Consider the following 11,036-nt stretch of genomic DNA (forward strand, 5'->3'; position numbering starts at 1 on the left):
GACACCGTTTTTCACTCTCACTAGCACTCTCCCTCTCTCTGCAGGAAGGATGTGGATGATTTGAAGAGTGTGCAGATGAGGTTTACCCGAATGCCACTAGGTTTACAGATATTGGCTCTAATAACAACTTGGATTGTTTTCTTCAAAGCACCACAGCTTGAGGGGAGACCAGTTAGAAGTATATATAGTTATGAGAGGCACAGATATTGCTGATGGACAGAACCTTATTTCCAGGATGTGGATGTCAAAGACTAGAGGGCAGAGCTTTCAGGTAAGAGGGAGAAAGTTCAAAGAACACTTGGGGGGCTGGTCAATTTCTTTACATAGAGAGTGATAGGTATCTGCAATGCACTGACTGGTGAAACTCTGGGGAAAGACATAGATGAAAGGCTGCTGAGACATTGATAAATTATACTTTATTTCAATAATGTAAACCACAGGTAACCACAAGTGAAATAGTTGGTAAAATCTATGAGAAAGTTAAGCAGGAAAGGTCCCTCCAGTCGAAGGAAACATGCACCCGTTTTAACCAGGAGATCAGGTTATGTGCGAGCCATCAATAAAGATTCTTTCTCTCGTAGATGGAAAGGACCATAATTGGTGCTAATAACATGAATGGTAGTAAAAGTAAAAGAAAATCCGAATGGGTAAATGCTACCAGATGTAAACTGCATCATTCAAACACAACCCTCGATGAAGAGGAAACACAAGAACCGTAAAATGTTGTGAAATATTTGAGACATATTCCTTATTAACTATCTTTGTAGTATGAAATACTTATGAATATACTAACGTTGTGTGGGATCAGAGAGGATATGAGGGTGAAATTAGACATCTAAATAGTTACAAGAAGCAGGAGGGAGGTTGAAATTGGAGTATGAAATCCAACAAACAACTTCCACACAGAAAACTCACTGCTGAAAGGTAAACAAGCTTCCTTATCTGATTAGAAGCTGTGCCCATATTCCTTTGCATGCACAAGGAGGTATCTCTTTGCCTGCTCAAGGACAGGTGTAAACGTTTGTTTCTTAAAAGAAGACAACAACAAACTGGTTAAAGGTACACCAAGCCAATATTTAATCGATTCAACAGACGGGAGTGGTAAGACCTACAAAGAGCACAAACGTTGCTCAGTGCTTCTCAGGATCCACTCACAGAACAAAGGGAAGTTGGTGCAATTATCTATTTTCTTATTTGTAAAGCAGTCCTTCCACATCTGAATATGGGATGATTGAAAGATTCTATAACCCTTCAGAGTATAGGAAAAGCTGGGTCCAAATCAAGCTAATCCAATAACAAGTTATTGCCTATCTCTGGAGCGTCAGCTATTTTTGCTGTCTAGGCTTCTTTATGGCCTTGAAAGAAGCACATGTTATTACGCAGGTTTCCTCCATATTGTGTTCCACATAATTTTGTAAACTATATTAGATTTGACTATTAACTCTTTCACAGGATGCAACCAAAATTATAATTTAACATTTTTGGCTACATTTTCACAATTGATTAATGAGAGAAAATATTAATATCCTTTCTTACACAGTGTTCATCATAAAGATCAACAAGGAGGGAATTGTGGAAGAAAACTTAATATCCTTCCTTATTTAAATTTGATCCGAGCTAATTTTGAATCAAATTGGATAGTAACCTTGGATTTCAAGCCATCTAATCTGTCAGATTATTTTACCATACGGGACCTTGCTAAAGTCCATTTAGACAACCTTAAATGTCCTGAACTCATGAATCTTCTTGGTGTAATAAAACTCTATAAGATTTGTGAGACACGTATTTCCTACACAATAAACCGCTGCAACAACTTTCCCAACACTGATGTCAGGTTCACTGGCCCTGAAGTTTCTTGACATCCCTTTGCTGCCTTCCTAATGGTGCAACACTAGCCACCCTCCAGTCTCCAGAACTTCACCTGATATAAATCGTTCTGCAAGGATTTCTGCAATTTATTCCCTAACATCGTACGATTGAAGGGGGCACTAGGTCAAGCCATGGGATTTATAAACCTGAACCTATGTTAAAAGCATCAACATTTACTTTTTGATAATTCATAAATGGCCTAAGGCTTCACAACTTATGTACTCCAGTACCTTAGCTTGCATGATCTCCTCCTCAGTAAAAACATGAAAAATATTAAATTAATATCCCCCCCATCTCTTGTAACTCTGCATAAAGATGAGCATGCTGATCTTTATGGGGATCTATTCTCTCCCTAACCATCCTTTAATTCCTAGTATACCTGCAGAATTTGGGGATTTTGTTTACCTTGCCTTCGAGATTTATTTCATGCCCTCTAGACATATAATTGTGCCATTTCAGAGGCTTTTAGAATATCCTGGCACATGGATATGCAGGAGTATGAATCATGTGCAGTTGAAGAAGTTTAGTTTAATTTGGGATCATGTTTGGCACCGAAATTGTGCTCCGCAGAGGGCCGCTCCTCTGCTGCACTGTTTTATATATTGAATAACAGACTTCCTTGGTCCCACTTAAACAAATTCCATGCTATCAAGTCCTTTATGTTATGGGAGACCCGGTAAATATTCGAGTCGAAATCTCCCATAAATCTGCTCCTATGATTCCTGCTGACTAATGTGAGGCCTATAATTCAGTCCCATCGAAGTGATCGTTCCCTTCAAGATTATTTCTACCTGTATTGTCTCACTGGACAATCTCCTGAGAATATTCCCTCTAAGCTCTGTAGTTAAGTCCTCCCTCATCAGAAATTATTCACTTCTCACTCCTCTCCCTCCTCTCTTACCTACATCTCTAACACATCCACAGCATTGGTAATCTAGAACATTCAGCTGCCAATCTTGCCCTTTCCTCAGCCTTGTTTCTGTTATGGCTATTACTGTACATCTCAATTCCCCAAACCAATTTGTGTCCTGAGATTGTCTGCCTTACTCTTGCATTGAAATAAATGCAATTTAAACCTTTGGTCTTTCTTCTGTTTGCAATGCTCCTGCCTATCACATTTGATAATCTTTTTTTTTTGTGACTACAGTATTTGCCCCCAACCTTTTACCTGACTTCATTCTGGTCCTTCTCTAGATATTGGTCCCTCACCAGTTTATGTGCAAAATGTCATCATTTTACATGTCTTCCCTGCCTCAGAACAGACCCCAATGATCCAAAAATCTGAATATGTGTCCCATGCACCAATTCCCCAAGAGTGCATTCATCTGGTCTAACCTCTATTCCTGCCCTCACTAGCATGTTGCACGGGTAGTAATCTAGTGATTACTATCCTTGAGGTTCTGTTTTCTAATTTATTTCCTGGTTCATCACTCTGCAATCCTTAATCCAATTACTACCTAAGTAATTGCTACCTAAATGCACAAAGACTCCTGGTTGCTCACTCTCCTCCTTGAGATTGTCCTAGTCACTTAGAGGCACCCTTGACCCAGGCACCATGGCAGAAACACTAAGACAGCCAAATTATGGCTTACAGGTCGCTTCAAATAGCTTGCGAAGCCCCAGACATGATTGAACATTGGTGGCTGTCAAACAGAAGCTATCGAGCTGCATTTGAAATTAAATGAAAAAAGGGATCCAGTAATTTCTTGTCCATTACTGCTCCGTTTGTGCTTGGCAATTAAAACAGAGAGTTGAGATTGACAATTACGTTTTCATTTTGAAGCGTCTCCTGATTCCCTCCTAAAGAACCTTGATCGGATACATTAGTCCCTTCAGTAATCTTAGTGGGGATTCTTTGCTTTTGTACTCCAAGCCTATATTTACAAATTGCCCAGACCATATCAATGCAGCTGATGTCAATTTAGTCTGCAATCTTCATGCTTAAATTGTCATAACACTATTCAAGACTTGCCCAATGTGTGATATTCATGAAAACCAAAAACAGAATCAAAAAAGACTATCCTATTTGTCACTTCATCAAAGTACAAGGAATGGGACAGATTTTAAAGTTTTGACCTAAATGGGGTGGAAACACTAACAGGGTATATAGTAGATATATAGATAAACGGTTGACTCCATAGGTTATTGGGAATAATTGCCAAAAGACTTTCAAACAACATTTATGAAGTCTCATTGGCCTGTATGTTAACTATTTATCCCACAGAAGCTACCCGACTGGCTGCAATCTCTTGTATGTTTTGTTAATATTACAGCTTAAAAAAAATCCAAATAATGGGTTGTTATTCATGTCACTCCCTTCATTTTCTCTTCTCTGAGGTTCTGTTGAATTTGGTTAAGGAAGGACAGATAAAGAATGAGAGGAAAGCTCATTGAAGCCAGAGTTTCAAAGCTTTGGAGCAGGTAATTCCTTCATATCCTCCTAATACCCCATTTCTGTTATGAACATAGATGGCAGTGCCAATGAGCATGGATACAATCAGACTACTTGGAGGATGGCATAGCACAATGTGAATGCTGGAAAATGTTGCAATATAACTACACTGATCCTCTTTTTATAAAGTGATGCCACTTTACAACCAAGGTTTAATTTCATGACTTGCCTTCTCACTCTCACAGACGTTTTTAACAGTGTTGGCCGGATATAAATCTCACTTATCTCTCCCTTGGATATCAGTTGATCATGTTTGTACCCAAGCCAAAATAGTAAGTCGTGCTCACAGCAGAAATATGCAGTTTCCACACGTTCCTTGTGGTGCTACCTATGAGGACAGTAATTCAGCGAGTACAGAGGAGATTTACTAGAATGTTGCCTGGGTTTCAGCACCCAATGGGCCTGTCCCACGAGCATGCGACTGCATGCGGCAAGCGCGACCAAACAAGAAGCGGGGGTCGCGCGGAGGTCGAGTGATCCCCGTACAGGGCCGGTCCCACCAGCATGCGCCTGCATGCGGCGAGCACGACCAAACCGGAAGCGGGGGCCGCGCAGAGGTCGAGTGAGTGACGTGAAGTTCGAGCGAAGTCCGCGGGAAGTTTGCGCGTGACGTACGGCGTCAAGATGCTGCGTACGGCATCAAGACGCTGCATACGGCATCGAGACGCTGCGCATGCCCGTCGAGGCGGTGCGTACGGCATCGAGGCAGCTGCGGGCCGGCAGGCCGCTGCCGCGCAGAATTTTTGAACAGTGTCAGTTTTTCGGAGCCCCACGCGATGTCGGGACCAGCTCCGCAACAACTCCATACGACTCCGGCGATCGAAGTGGGACCGGCCCCGCGAGGCCGTACGGCTCAAGCGACCACGTTAGGTCGCGCTTGCCGCATGGAGTCACATGATCGTGGGACAGGCCCTTAAGTTACAGAGAAAGGTTGAACAAGATAGGTCTTTATTCTTTGGAGCGCAGACGGTTACAGGGGGACTTGATAGAGGTCTTTAAAATTATGAGAGGGATAGACAGAGTTGACATGGATAAGCTTTTTGCATTGAGACTAGGGAAGATTCAAACAAGAGGACAAGATTTGAGAATGAAGGGACAAAAGTTTAGGGGCAACATGAGGGGGAATTTCTTTACTCAGAAAGTGGTAGCTGTGTGGAATGAGCTTCCAGTGGAAGTGGTGAAGGCAGGTTCGTTTTTATCATTTAAAAATAAATTGGATAGGTATATGGACGGGAAAGGAATGGTCTGAGTGCAGGAAATGGGACTAGGTGAGAGTAAGTGTTCGGCACAGACTAGAAGGGCCGAGATGGCCTGTTTCCGTGCTGTAATTGTTATATGGTTCCACTGTCATCCCTGCTAGGGTATCTTTCCAGTCAACTTTGGCCAGCTCCTCCTTCATGGCTTCATAGTCCCCTTTTTTCAACTGTAATACTAACACCTCCGATTTACCCTTCTCCCTCTCAAATTGTAGATTAAAACATCATATTATGGTCACTACCTCCTAATGGCCCCTTAACCTCAAGTTCCCTTATCAAATCTGGTTCATTACACAACACTAAATCCAGAATTGCCCTCTCCCTGGTAGGCTCCAGTGCAAGCTGCTCTAAGAATCCATCACGGAAGCACTCCACAAATTCCCTTTCTTGGGTTCCAGTACCAACCTGATTTTCCCAGTCTACCTGCATCTTGAAATCTCCCATAACAACCGTAGCATTACATTTACAACATGCCAATTTTAACTCTTGATTCAACTTGCACCCTATATCCAGGTTACTGTTTGGTGACTTGTAGATAAGTCCCATAAGAGTCTTTTTACCCTTACAATTCCTTAGTTCTATCCATACTGACTCCACATCTCCCGTTTCAATGTCAACCCTTGCAAGGGACCGAATTTCATTTCTCACCAACGGAGCTATCCCACCCCCTCTGCCCACCTGTCTGTCTTTTCGATAGCATGTATACCCCTGAATATTCAGTCCCACCCCTGGCCTTCTTGCAGCCATGTCTCTGTAAAGGGCCTGTCCCACTAAGGCGACTTCTTTTGCGAGAGCAGGCGACTGGCATAATCTTGTTGAATCGCCGAAAAAGTGAATGTATCAAACGCACCCTACGACTATGTAGAAGACATCCTACGACTATGTAGGACAAGCTACGCCTATTTACGACTTAATTGCCGATGCAATCGTGACTGACCCAATAGTGGGGACTGAAGACGACCACCTTCAACTTACAGACGACTACACCCACGATTACAGAAAGCAAGCTACGACAAACTACAACTGGCTAGGACTGTATAGTCGTAAGATCACCTAAAAAATGTTCTTTTAAATTCAGTGTATTGCTTGTTTTAGTGTTAGATTTATCGAAATGTATAAAAATGGTCTTTAAAATTCAGTGTATTGCTTGTTTTAGTGTTAGATGTATCAAGATGTTGAATAATAAAATCCTTTTAAATGCAGTGTATTTGAAGTGCTTGTGTCTGTTTTCATCATCAAAATAAATGTGAAGTCAAATTTTAAATACAGTGCATTCCTTCCTTGCGTTTGTGTGTGCTTCAATGATCTAAATATATGAGAAATGAATCATGAGGTATAAGTGATGACATGAGGGACTACTATGAAAAAGAATGATATTCATAATCAATTTGAGGTTAAAATTCAGGGATTTCCTTTATTGGTAAAGAAACATACAAAAGTCTTACAAACAAATGTTGATAACAGCCTGGTGGGTGGCATTGAGGGTTGTGCCCTGCCCCTGTGCTGAAGCCGTCTCCTAAGAGCCATGTCTCACACCGTCTGATCCACCGAAAGAATAATTGCGCAATGACGTGCACTGGAATGACAGCGCATCACGTGTTGCTGTTTACATACCTTTTTTTGCTCAATGAGCCAATGAAAATGACCGGTCAGCAAAGGTGATTAACTAAGACTACCTACGACGACCTACAATTACCTACGACCCCACTTCAAACTAGACCTACGACTACAAAAGTATCGGTTTTCTCCATGGCGACCAATTTCTGGTCACAGAAATTTTTTCAACATGCCTACGTGCACAACACGTTTAACCGACCAAACTGAGGCCGCGACTATTTCCCAGAATGCGGGAACTCCTCCCGACCATGAAGGAGACCACCTGCAACCATGTAGCGACCATGTGGAGATCTTGTGGTGAGCGCAGAGTCTCCTAAACCCGCCAAATATGTTGCCTAAGTGGGACAGGCCCTTAATCCCGGTAACATTCCAGCAACATCATACTTGCCAATGTATTTATTTATTTATTTAATTAATTAATTGATTTTTTATTAGAAGCAATTGTACGAAGATAAAACATTCGGCATCTAAGAATATTCAATCATTGTACTGCTTCATTTTTAACCATAACCTGAAAATGGAAAAAGAAAAGAAAAAGAGAACAAGAAAGGGAAAAGGAGAGAAGTGAAAAGATAGCTCGAAACAGCACAAAGGAAAGACCCCTAAACTACCAAAGTAGTGTGGCCAAAAAAAATAGATAAGAAAAGAGAAAAAGAAAGGTGGAGATGTACCTGCCCCTCGTCCCCGTTCCGTATTTGAAGATATCTGAAGTATTGGCTCCTTTCAGATGATATTTTGACTGTAATTCTTGAAATGAGAGGAGAGTCCCCATCTCATAAAGATCTCCCAGCTTTTTAATTCCTGAGCTTTGTCTAAAGTAGACGGTTTAAATGAGGGATTATTGGCGATTGGTAAGAGGAGAGATAAATTTCTCAATTTAAGGGTTGATTTCAACTGTTTCCACATTCGTAAGGTGCTATGGATTATCGGATTTTTCTCATGTTGATTTCTTCAGATTTATTGGAGAGAGAAGAATTGCGCCTATATTGAAAGGCAAACAATCTTCCCTCTCCATTTTTAGCCAGTTTACTTGTTGGCATGTATCGTCCATCCAATAAATTAAATTTTTAATGTTCGTTGCCCAGTAATAGTAAAGAAAATTAGGGAAAGCCAGTCCACCGATTTCTTTAGGCTTGCATAAATGTCGTTATGAATTCTGTGAGTTTTGTAATCCCAGATAAAGTTTTTAATCGCAGTCGAGTTTTTTTTTAAAGTTTTTAGGGCGAAAAATCGGTATTGATTGAAATAGGTACAGGATTTGTGGAAGGAAAATCATCTTTGTGGCATTTATTCTACCTCTAAACCCACACATGTAGCCCTAGCAAACCTGCCTGCCAGAACGTTGGTCCCCATGCGGTTAAGGTGTAATCCGTCCCTTTTGTACAGGTCACCCCTACTCTCTGTACAAATCCTATTGAAGAACTTCCAGGTCTTCCACTCACACCTGTGACCAGGTGGTAGCTGTCCTTGGTTGGGATTGGCATCTTTACATGGTGGTGGTGTGAATATGCAGGGATTGGGGTGCTTTGAGAAATGGCAGGTATCTGTGAGAGTTGACTTCACTGTTGGTGACATTGTAGGGTGCGACAACCATGTGACCCAGCTGTTGCCACCAAGTCTCGACCTATAAAGATATTTCAGGAATCTTCTGCCCATGTGAACCACCTGTTGCCACTAAGTCTGGCTCCTGAAGAGGTTTCTGTTTTGTTTCAATGTCCTGTACTGATGATTGGGCAAAGGGGTTGCCTCCCACTGTATGTTTCTCTATGTTCTGAAGATGTTTCTACTTTGTTTCTGTATCTGTATCTTCCTGTCGATACCTGTGATTGGTCCGGAGGGGTTGCCTCACTGAAGATATTTCTACTTTATCTCTATGTACTGAATAGGTGCCATGCTTGGTCTAAAGGGGTTGCCTCCCCATGTATAGGGGTATAAAGATGATTGTTTAGTTGGGGTATTGTCTTTCTTCTGTTCTGTTTGCACGAGGCTGCTGAGGGCTCGAGTGAGTGGATCTGAAATCACCCCACTGGTGTTGAATAAAAGTGTTTGTACTCCAGTGCTTTATTCAGTGTTTTACTGACCCAGACTATGGGGTAAAAGAACCGGAATTAACATTTGGGGGCTCGTCCGGGATCTCAAAGGATTGCCAACGAGAGTCTGCAGCCGAGGATATGAATCATCTCGGATCGCAGGAGGAGAAATAGGGCCCTCAGTGTAAGTAGTTTTGCTACATCGGTTTTCCCCGCTCCGCTAATCTGACAATGAATTGGTCATTCGCTGACTTACGCGTGGAATTCACGCCGAGATCAGTCAACGTTAGCCTGGCAAGCACTGGTAGTAGGATTGGTATTGGGTCAATAGCACAGGGTTAATCAGGGTCAGTAAAATTAATAACTGAGGGTCGGTAAAATTAATTATTGAGGGTTGGTCAGAAGGTCGTGTAATTACCTTTGTATTATAGTCGCTTGCTTTTGCTTAAATGTGTATGATTGTGCAATTTACTCTTGTATTATAGTTCCACAAGGCTCCTGAGGGAAGTAGGAGTCAGAGGGCAGGCACAAAGGAGGGCAATAAAAGAACTTGCCAATGCCACCGAATGGAGCAGTCGCTGGCTGTGGCTGAAGAGAAAAGATGCTGTCTGGGCTGCCACGTGACCATCTAGAGGCAAACATAAGACACACACCCAGGTCTGATCAACCTGCGGTGAGCCTGCCTCGACTGAGGGTGTCTTGTGATAAAAGGCCGAAACTACCAGTGACATTGAGGTACACAACTGAAGATGTGTCTGATTGGTAGCAAAATCACCTAGTGGTCATCCCCAAGAATGTCAATTGTAGTGAAATTCTTTGGGATTGTAACATCCAGTCCTACTAATCAATCTGTATGCTCATATATTATTTTATAGTTTGCTTTTGTATTATAGTTGTATATGGTCTTGTTCAAATTCATGTGATTTTGATGCTATTGGTTAAATTCATGTGATTAAATTTGGGTGATTTTGCTATTGTATTGTGATTGCTTGCTCCCTTAAGGAGGTAATATCTCTTTAATATGCTGTGTGATTACCATTTAAAGTATCGATATAAGACGCTTTGTGGATTGTGTGTGAATTGTGTGTGGACCCCGCCTATTACTCCCTTAAGGAGGTAATGTTGCTTTAATACGATGTGTGAATTGTGTGTATGGGCCCTGTCTACCCCGTTTGCAAGGAGATAAGTGTGTGTGAAATATTAGCTGTATTGTATTTTGCGTACATCGTTGGCTGCAATGGGTAATTACCTAGATACTACTACTGATCCCGAGAGTCCGCTACAGATACTGTGTGCTAAGTATCCCGATGAAACAAAACAATTGAAGCAGTTGTCTGGAGCTTTGAATAAAAAAAATAGGGAGTGAATTGTGGCCTGAAGGAGGGGTTGGAACCCTGGAAGGTGTGTAATACATAGTGAAGATAATTTGGAAGTATCGTCAAAATATTGCTGCTAAGGAACTTATTGGTCTCTGAAGAAAACATTATCAAGATCTATGGGAACAGAAAGAAGCAGCAATGTTAGCAAATGTTAGCAAGAATGGCTCTGAAACTGGGGATAGAGCTTCCAGAAAAAGGATTAATCAAACCTATGGATACACTGAAAAGAAAATGTACTTGTGTTCATAAGGAATATAAGGAATGGGAGTACAAACGGACCTCGGATGGGTTAGAAAGAGATAAGAAAAAAAGAGTGAAGGAGGGAGGGAGGGAGTTAATGATCATGTTAATAGAAAGATTGAACGAGAACTTACCGTTTGAAGTTTGATCTTTATTTTATGAGGTTGAAGTGAGGGAATAGTTGAAGAGCCCG

This window comes from Amblyraja radiata, chromosome 13, assembly GCF_010909765.2.
Source record: "Amblyraja radiata isolate CabotCenter1 chromosome 13, sAmbRad1.1.pri, whole genome shotgun sequence".
Lineage (NCBI taxonomy): Eukaryota > Metazoa > Chordata > Chondrichthyes > Rajiformes > Rajidae > Amblyraja > Amblyraja radiata.